General features: G+C 51.7%; 1 long non-coding RNA gene across 2 annotated transcripts; it reads left to right on the top strand.

Moving 5' to 3' along the window:
- The first annotated feature begins 218 nt into the window (after window positions 1–218).
- LOC110353579 (uncharacterized) lies at window positions 219–7603 on the top strand. Of its 2 annotated transcripts, none has more exons than XR_011804040.1 (3): window positions 219–814; window positions 896–1126; window positions 4557–7603. It is a non-coding gene; the product is annotated as an uncharacterized lncRNA (long non-coding RNA). The 2 variants fall into 2 exon arrangements; XR_002404270.4 differs by having other exon boundaries at window positions 244–312.
- The last annotated feature ends 1409 nt before the right edge of the window (window positions 7604–9012 follow it).

Below are 9012 nucleotides of genomic sequence, written 5' to 3'. Positions count from 1 at the left end.
TGTGCTACAGGTTAAAGACAGGCATAAAGCTTTGAAGAGTCTAAATCTTAGATTATAAAGATTATAAATTTTAGGAGGACAAGGACAGCTGCTGTCTGTACGGCAGCAGTGCCCTGCAGGCAAGGGGCAGCTTCTGCCTGCAATGGCACCGATCCACCTCCATCCCCGGCACTGCCGCTGGCAGGGCAGCCCCGTGGTTCCCCAAACAGCTGCAGGAGGGGCTGGGCAGCCTGGGGAGCTCCCTGTGGGTGACTTGGGAATGCCAATGCACCAGGCTGAGCAACTCAAGGGAAGGGAACACGATAGGAAACGGTAGGAAATGGATGATTTGCCTGTTCCTTTCAGCGCTGGAGCTCATGCACTCACAAGGTGGCTGTGCAGTGGCCGCAGGCTGTGCTGCTGGGGTCACGGAGCCAGGTCTGCCCCTCGCAGTGTGGGGCAGCGCTCTGGGGCAGCGCACAGCCCAGAGGGTGCTGTGTAGGTGCCCCTGCCGAGGCACTGTGGATGAGTGCCAGCACACACCAGAGTCAGGCATGTGAGCTGGGCTGCCCCTGGCCGAACCGTGGGCTGCGTGCCCTCTGCCACCACCGCTGGGACCACCCGCTGCAGCAGGCGCGAGCGCTCCCACCCCGGCCCTGCCCGCCAGCCCCACTGCCTGAGGCAGACCATGGGGTGCTGACATGCCAGGGCTGAATGCGAAGCGCGGGGGCATCGGCACGAGCCGTGGCAGCATCTGTGCTGGCTGGAGCCCGCCCCAGGCAGCGGAGCCCTGCTGCGAGGACACCGTGGCACACAGGCAGCACCAGCCACCCAGGTTTGCTCAGTGTAATATCAAAAGATGGGCAAGAGGAAACTCTTTCCTGGTACTCTGTATTTTTAATTCATATTTTCACAGATCTGCCTGTCCTAAATCCCAAGCAGATGGTGCAACTCAGCCCGTCTCCTCCAGCAAGGATGATCCCTGGGGCCTCCCTGCAGAGAGTGTACATTTCAAAGGATAATTCCAGCAGCACTCCTTACCCTGATCTGGAGGCTTCTGAGCATCTATGTACTTCATCATTCTTCACATATACCTGCCCCTGCCTCGCACCATCTCCCACTGGGGCTTGCTTTTCTCTTCTAAAAGGTAAGCAGAGTTGCAAGCTCTTAGATGCGGACTTAGAAGCAAAGATAGCTATGAAACTCAAGGACCAAAAATAAAAATCAGAAAGGAAAACAAAAAGAGAAAAGAAGGAAAAATCCTATGTGAATTCCCTGATCTCTGCTACAAAAATAGAAGCAGCCTCCCCCTCCCCATTCCACATGCTGGCAGGGATGTCGCTTTCCAGGAGGTAGCCCCAGAGCCAGTGGCAGCAGCAGCAAGGGAAGCCCATTACCCTACAGCACACTCTCTGCACCTTTTTGTGCTCATGAAGGTTTTCTGAAACAACAAATCCCACTTGATAATTGTGTTGCGAAAGCCTCACTTTGAATATTTAATAGAATTATTGCTAGTTATCAGCACAACTAGGTGATAAATTACAAGCAGTCTTTACTCAACACAAGGCAGAGCCATTAGGGGGTTTCAATCACATTTCCCACCCTACCCCCTTGTCAGGATGACCATGAATTAAACAGAAAAACAAACAACCTGCCCCCCGCCCAGAGGCTCATTCCTTTAAAAAATAAAGAGATACAGAAACGCTCATCAGCTTTGGCCTGGTCCCAGCTTCCCGTGGACTGTCACAACTACAACTTTCCTCTGTCTTCCTTCATTCCCGCACCACCCCTCCCTGCCGGAGTCCTCTGGTTTTGCCTCCCCACACCCCCTCTGCTGTATATGAATGAGGTGATCTTTTAGCTGCCCTTTGTCTTGGAAAAAAATTAATTCTCATTTGCATTACCTCGACTAAATGTCACCCACCGATATTTTGTTAGACATTAGCAATGCTGGCAGAGAGGGGCACAGGATAATTGCGTTCTGCCTAGCGGTGGGATTTACATAATTTCAGACAGCAATTAAAGAATCCCTGGGAAATTTTTTTTCTCTTCCAACCTCTCCTACAAAGAAAGTGTTCGTTTACATTAAGCGCTCAGCTCCTCGCTGTTCATTTGCATAAAATTAAAGGTTTTTGTGTTCTGGAACAGCAGGGTAACATTTAAAATTCCGTTTCAAAAAGCTCACCTTAGAATAATAAAATGTTAATATCATTTCATGGGCTGGAGAAGGTTGCCAGCTGCCTTTCACTTCAAACTTTTATCCAATACTAACTGTTTGGGTGGGTAATATTATTATTATTTTTTTGTTGTTAAGATATAAACTTTCTTGAAAAAGTGTGGGGATGTAAATGTGCCTATCGATGGGTCTCTGCAGGGCTACTCCAGAGCAGAATGTTTGTTTACTCCATAGTTTTTTAATTAAAAAATCATGCAAAAGAGCAGCAGTGGAATATTATAGGCTGTAATGTGCCGACATACTCCAGACTAAGAGGGGAAATGCAATTTGGATCAAAACTCTTTCATTTGCTTTCATGGACGTGGCAGTGGCACGCCAACAAGCGCCTGCTATGAGACAGCTCCAGCCAGGGCTGTTTGCACAGCCCCAGCCCGTGCTGCAGGCAGGGAGGGCAGCGGTGGAGCTGGGGAGTGGGGTGGGGGCTGCTGTGCCTGGGCAACGCGCTCCTCTGTGAGCCCTCGCTGGGATTTTGGCTCTATGTGGTGGCCGCACTAATAATTCCCTTCTCTGACCCAGAGATGGGTGCTGCTGGGCAGCGGTGATAGGAATCCCTCCCCTGCCCCAGCAGCACCTCGGGAGGACAGGAGGAAGCCGGAGCCCGGGGTTGGCGGCAGCCTGGTGTTGCCAGCGTGGCTGCAATCCCTGGTGCCAGCGGCACAGCCGGAGCTGCAGCCTGGCGGGGGTGTGGGGCTGGGCCATGCAGCTGGGCCACCAGGACCAGAACGTCTGTGCCCGAGCAGCTGTTGGTGTCCCCTGGTTTCTGAAGAGGCAGTGGCAGATGTTGCAGCTCCTCACCCACATCCCCTGCTGCCTCACAGCTCTGTATGAAACTCTCGTGGGTCCGATGTGCTGGCAGCCCTGTCTGACCTTGGGAGCTGGCAGCCACAGGCGGCTCCAGGGACGGCAGCAGCCAGCACTGCAGGACACTTCCCGCACCTCTGTGTGCTGTGTTTCAAGCAGAAACCGAGGATGCTGCATGCTCATGTCCTACGGCAGCAGCAGGCTGGACATGGGGACCTCGTGTGGGGAGCACCCAGCCCCTCACCAACCAGCCCCCACGCCTGGCGGGCAGGCAGGGAAGTCCTGCAGCTGCCAAACAGGAGGACAGCAGCTCAGAGGAGCTCTGTACCACGTCCTGTGTGACTGGGAACAGAGGCCAGAGGCTGCCAGGGCTGAAGCTTCCCCAGCCATCAGCTGCCTTTATTCTGAGCACTCTCAGCACTAAATAATAATAAATGACATTTCCATTTGAAAAAGACCCTGGTGAGGTCTCTCAATGACCTTTTTTTTTATCACCAGGGTCCCTTGTGCCTGCGAGGAGTTGTCAGATGTGCTGCCCGTCCCATGCACAAAGGACAGAGCCCCAGCAAGACACCTTCCTGGGCAGAGGCAGCAGGGAAGGATGGGCTCTGCAGGGCTCTCCCACCACTTCCCCCTGCTGCCAGGTGGGGAATATCCCAGGGGCCGGCCCCTGCCCTCCTGTGCAAGAGGTACAGAGAAGGCAGCTCCATCTTGCACTGTCACACTTGGCTGGCATTGCCACAGAGACCCACGGCCCCTCAGAAAGGCTTCCAGAGCCCAGGTACCCGCGTGGCTCCTCCGTGCTGGGCAGCGGTGCTGGGGGATTCAGCAGTGACCTGGCAGCGAGGCCGCCGATAGGGAGCTGTGCTGCTGGTGCCCCCGTCCCGCTGCCAGGGGGCCACAGGACGTGCCAGAGCACCCAAAGGCGCTGGAGGTGCCCAGCAGGCTGGGAAGCGGTGCCCAGCGGCTGGCCGGGTGCTCGCCTGCCCACCGCACCCTGAGGGCCGGTGGGCCCTGGAGCAGTGCTCCCCTTCCCAGGGACACCAGCCCCGCCTCGGGGGGCTGCGGGGGCTGCACCCAGCCGGCAGGACCGGGTGCGCCCGGTGCCACCCCGCTGAGCCATGTGCTGGAAGGGGCGCCTGGGTGCTGTGTCCTGGTGCATGGCCGCAGGTGAGAGGGCTGGGGGCTGCCAGGGGCCTCTCCTTCATGCGGTGTTTGCAGTCACCAGATGCCGCCCGCCCCATGCACGCCCTGTGCCCCCACCTGCCTGCCCCTGCTCAGCCATGCGCCCGCAGCCATCGCTCCCCAGGCGCAGAGAAAAGGGCTCGTGACTGAGCTGAGGCAGGCGGAGATCTTCCACCTGGCAGTCCTCTGATCTGCCACCATTTGGGGCTGCTGTAGGATTGTTGCAAAAAGTATTTCATTAAAAATGAATCCAAATTCCAGCTGCTGCGTTATCTGACTGGTTCTTAGGTAGGAGAACGTCGAGCACAATCTACATTCCCTGGTGACCATATTTGATTTCTGCTTAAATCTCCAGGCCACTAAAACTCCTACCTACCTGCCAGCAAGTGCCAATTTTTCTTAATGATTTGCAGAGGGAATCTACACCTTCAGAAGTACAATGTATATGAAACCAGGACAGACTCGGAGTTTTAAGCATCCAGCTCACTAATGACTTGTTATAAATGTTTTCCAAACTGCTTTGTGTCTCTGGGAGGTGAGAATTATCACTGTATCTCAGTAAAAATGAATATAAAATAGGAGCAGCATGCTGCACACTTCACATTAAATGCTCACAAATAAACCATTTGCCATTCTGATGTCAGCAAGCGTCTCCATCACACACATCTTATCAGCTGCCAGGACACGGCCGAGTTCTACATGGAGTTTTCTTCGTCCCACTTTTCAGGGTTTTAAGAGTCAGCACAAAACCCGATTGTATTGTGGGTGACCAAAGTACCGAGCAGGCAGTAAAGGAGAGGGTGAAGAATAAAATATTTTACTCGGGACAGAAGCAGACTGACCCCCGCGCTCTGCGAGTGCCCCGAGCAGAGCAGGGCGAGTGGCAGCAGAGCTGGGAGGCAGCAGGCAGAGGGAAAGGGAAGGGAACCACACAGCCCCGCATTCCAGCAGCCTGTGCCCCAGGACAGGGGCCCTGCAGCACATTTTGCCAGGGGCAACCCACGCACGTGCACCCAGAGCACCCGTGCATGAGTGGGTGAGACGTGCCATACGCCGGGCTGCGGCATCAAGGTGCCCGTGTGGGCTGTGAGTGAGCTGCGCACTGAGGAAGCAGCTGGGGCTGGTGAGCAGATCAAAACCAAGGGGCTCCCTGCTCGTGGGAGACATTACAGAACACTTTTGCCTCCTGGATGAAAAGAAAACAAACTTGTTTTTAAATTGGAAATGAAGACGATTGGCCTAGGAATTTGTCTTAGAAAAAATCATGAATTCATTAAAAAATTTTCATTTCAAAATTTGTTTTCATTACTTTTACATTATTTTATGACATCAGTAGTAGCGCATAATGTGACCTGTCATATCATGTCAAGTCATGTCATAATATGCATAATAGTAGTAGAAGTGCATAATATTACATGTCATATTGACATAATCAGAATATTCTATTATTATTGACTTTGTCAAACTAATTACAACACAGACAGGAAATACTTTGCTATAGAAAATAAGATTAAAAGGTGCAACTTTTACAAATTAATAGTTAATTCCATTTGCAATTGTATCATAATGTATTTGTATAAAAACAAATACTTGACTAGTACATTATGCTATGCTATGCACTGCTACACATAATTCCATGGAAATAATGCAATAAGTAAAATTAAAACAATCTAAGAAAAATTTATCTGAAACTACTTCAGTTGCTTTAAATAAATAAAAAAACTTCAAAACAAAAAATAAGATTTTTTTTTTCTAAACGTGGAAACTAAGAGATCTCAGTACAAAGTAACTCATGTTAAAATAGCCATAGTAGAGGGATAATGTATTGGAAATCATCCCCCCCTCGCTCCGAAGTACCAGTGAGGGAGGAGCAGCACTGGTGGCATTTCCCCGCGGCGTTGCGCAGTGGTGTGCCAGCTGTGCGGCCGTGCACGAGCGTGCTCACACCCCTTGGACACACACCACAGACCCACTCCTTGTCAGAGGTTTCCCCCTTTCCACACCCAGGCTCACGCTGTGCCCACTGGGACTTCTAATTGACTTGACATGTTATAAATTGCCTAACTTGGCTGCGATTGCTGTGAAGAATGGTACTTTAAAGGACTCAATATCTGTATATCTCCCTTTGATAAACATTGGCTTGCTGAGCTTAGATCTTATTTATTTACCCTTGGAGCAGGTTCATTACTATGTATTAGGTAGATATGACATATTTATGGAAATATGGGGACTCTTTATGGAATATATTAAGATTAAATAAATCATTTACTATGTGGTCAAGAACTACAGCAATCCTGATGAACGATCCCATGATTTTTTTTGATCTTTGTGTAAATTTAAGAGCCATCGCCCCTTTGTTTTCCAGGATCTGGCAGTACCCTCCTGAGCCCCGTGAACCACGCTCACAGCGGGGCCGTGAGGCATCGCTGCCGCGCACCAGGGCGCTGAGGACCACGCTGCTGGGACAGCCCCTCCGGGTCCCTTTGCTCCCACCCCGCTGCCGGTGCTCGCTGCTGTTGGTGCAGCCCGGGGGAGCCCAGCGAGCCCTCGGGCACCCACCAGCTCACAGGAACCTGCTTAGCACGCTGAGAAATGGTGCCGGTTTCGTTAGCCCGCGTCATCCCACTCAATGTAGTCTGCCTCATGCAGCCGTTAGCCAATGAATTTACATATCTAATGGTGCATTTTCACAAATTAGTGGTAATTACATTTAAAACAGCTATTTTGATACAAATCAATGAGAGCCACTGCTAATGACATAAATGCTATTTCACATGTCCCTTGGCCTCATTACAAACATCCAAGCAAATTCACCGAGCACAGACTGCATTAGGATAACAGCACATCGCCTCCAACGAACTCAGAACAAAGCTTTTCTGGTGGGTATAAAACATGGAGCCTTGAACAGAGTGCAGCTACCATGAAGACTCCTTTTCAGCTGTGCTTTGGCCTGTGGCATCTGAGCTCAGCTCGTTTCTCCCAGACGCTTGCTCTCACTTCAGTAGCTTGTGCTTGGTGGCGGTGGCACAAGCTGTGTGACAATGGCAACGCCACACGTGGCAGCGCCAGGCTCCCCGGAGCAGCATGGTACCCCTGCACCATGCCCACAGCTGCCCCAGCCAGGGGCCGGCTCTCTGGGAGCAGACACACCTCAGCCCCTGCGGGAGCCCTTCAAAAGCCAGAGATAAGACGGAGCACAAGGCTCTGACACCACGGTGGGCGAGGCAGTGGCTGCACGGTTGACCTGGGCACACGCAGCCACATCCTGAGCACAGGAGTCCCGGTGCTGAGCTGCTGCTCACTTGCATGGGGAAGGGATGGGGCTGCAGCACCCAGCCCGGGAGCAGCTTGCCCTGGAGCGTGGCAGCACGGCGCAGGAGGTGCACCCGACAGTGCACAGACGGATGGACAGGGGCCAGGCAGGGCCAAGAGGCTCCAGGTCCCTCCAGAGAGCAGAGCACCCTCTGATGTCTTCTGTTTGGCTCGGGACACTCGACAAAAACCTGTAAATACTTGGGGATTCTTAAGGATAGTTAAGTAGCAAACTATCTGTTGATAATAAAATTTGCGTGCTTCTCACAGATATCCAATTTGCCTACTATCCACAGAAAGGAATTGGGTGTCTGCTTCCTAAATTGTTTTAATCTCTGGCAAAGAGTGCTTCTGGCAGAGTTCCTCAGCTGGAAAATAGGAAATGAGTTAGAAACAGTAGACAAACGTGAATAAGATGGAGCTTAAGATGTTTGATCTTGAGAAGTGAAGTTTCAGTAGATTCCCCAATCACCTGCGTATGACAGCTCCGGGGACAGAAGAGCCTTCCTGGGGAGGGACGGGGCCGCAGAGCACCGTGAGTGCACGGGGCAGGCAGGGTCTCAGCTGCCACCCGGGTGCCCACTGGGGGGTAGGTGGGGACGTGTCCCCCGGGGGCAGGGGACACAGTGCCACTTGGCTGGGGGGAGAACAGCACTGGGACTAAAACAGCTCCATGGGCTGCAGAAGCCAGGGCAGGCTTTAATGGAAGTCTTCGGGTTTTTAAGCATCCCACTGGTTTCACCCCCCCCCGACCTTGGCTGCATGCTCGGCTGCCGGACATCCCTATGGAGCCATCGTGGGGCCAGGAACCCCTGCACCTGCCTGCGTGTCCTTGCTGTCAGACTGCGTCTGTGCTTTTCTCTTTACAAATGTTTTCTTGATATATCTTCAAATATTTATTCTCAGTAGTATTCCTGAAAGGACTTCAAGAAATCTTAAAATCCTGAGGAAAAAAAAAAAAAAGAAGCACCTTCCGTTTATCTCCTGATAGATAGGCTCTTTCTTTTGTAACGCTGCTAATAACATTCATGTCACTGTGACACTAATTGAACTTTCCTATGCAAAGAGGAAAAAAAAAAAAAAGAAGTTGCCCACCACACAGGAAAGTAATTGCTACAGCAACGTCCTCCTCAGGCTGGAGCTGGTCCTGTGCCCCAGGCTACAGCCCATGCAGGAGGCTGCACAGGCATCCACACACCGTGAAAACACAAGCTCACTGCTGAAAAACTGCTCTGTGCCTTTTCCTGTCACAGGGCAGAGGAATCCTCTGGAGCCAGCATGTAATCTTCAGAATGGATACCATCTTTCTTGTTATTATAATCACCTTCTCCGCGAGGACAGTGCTCTCAGCACATGTGAACGCTGCAAGTGCTGGCCTGAACAATAAAGGAAATGCTCTTTTCCATTGCACTAAGTGAAACAATTCAAACCAGGAAAATCTTGATAAAAGTTTAATTAGGAAAACTGACTCCATCTGTAACATATCCCCATTCTCCCCA

Source organism: Anas platyrhynchos, chromosome 18 (genome assembly GCF_047663525.1).
Source record: "Anas platyrhynchos isolate ZD024472 breed Pekin duck chromosome 18, IASCAAS_PekinDuck_T2T, whole genome shotgun sequence".
Classification (NCBI taxonomy): Eukaryota; Metazoa; Chordata; class Aves; order Anseriformes; family Anatidae; genus Anas; species Anas platyrhynchos.
Note: the sequence above shows the minus strand (reverse complement) of the source record. Positions and strands in the feature narration are given on the sequence as shown.